Genomic DNA, 999 nt, shown 5'->3' on the forward strand with positions numbered 1-999 from the left:
AAAATTAATCAAAATGTATTTATTTTGATTTCTCACCTTCATTTGGTGCCTACATTGTTGTCACCCTACGTTGCACCTAATTCTTCAAATATATATTTTTTTTTAATTTTCAAAGTCCTCTTTAAAAAGTCCTTTGGTTTTCGTTGCAAGGTGTTTTCCACTTCAAAACCTTTCTAATATATTTTTCAAAACCACTCAAACTTTTAAATCTGCGCCAAATCGTGATATTTTCAATAAATTTTGGTTGTGTGTATTTTCGTTTTTCGCTTTTCCAGCAAAATAATATACATATAGTGGAAATATGGATGTTTTTCTTTCAGAATCAATGTTGCCAGTGTTTTTTAAATAACCTCCTAAAACAAATTTCTGTTTTGCCAGAATTAAATTTTGAAAAAATAAATTAAAATATCTCTTTTCGGTTTTTTTTTTAAGTTAATTTTTAAGTCAAAATCGATGCAGATGAAGTATTTTCTCTTTTATTAAAAAAAAATAGGTCAGCTGCGTTTCAATCAACGGTTAAAAAACCTTTAATTTCCAAAAATCCCATCGTTTTTGAAGGCTCCAGTTTTTTGAAGAAAATACACAGTTTTTTCATGGGAATTCACAGTTTTTTTGCAAATAAAATGTGGCAACACTGTTAAAAACACAAATAAAAGTTGTTTAAACTGCAAGGTCATGTGGAAGATGTGACTCTATGCCCAATGAGGGAGGACTCTAATACGAGTAGTGCCCTTAAGAAAACAGTAAAACCATTTTTTATCGCTATTTTTAATTTTTTTTTTTTATTTCGAGATCTTAAAAGAAATTTTAATTATCATCTGTGCTAATTTTTATACAGCTAAATTCAAGTATTGCGCAATTCAAGACAACTTCTATTTATTTGCTCCAATATTTATCATCCAAAATGGAAGATACTTCTTCTTCTTATTTGGCGCTGTAACCGCCTAAGCGATTTGGCCCGAGTTCAACAAAGCACGCTCGTCGTTTGAGATTTTTATT

Source organism: Rhagoletis zephyria, unplaced genomic scaffold, assembly GCF_001687245.7.
Source record: "Rhagoletis zephyria isolate East Lansing unplaced genomic scaffold, Rhagoletis_zephyria_1.1 Rzeph_scaffold_00296, whole genome shotgun sequence".
Lineage (NCBI taxonomy): Eukaryota > Metazoa > Arthropoda > Insecta > Diptera > Tephritidae > Rhagoletis > Rhagoletis zephyria.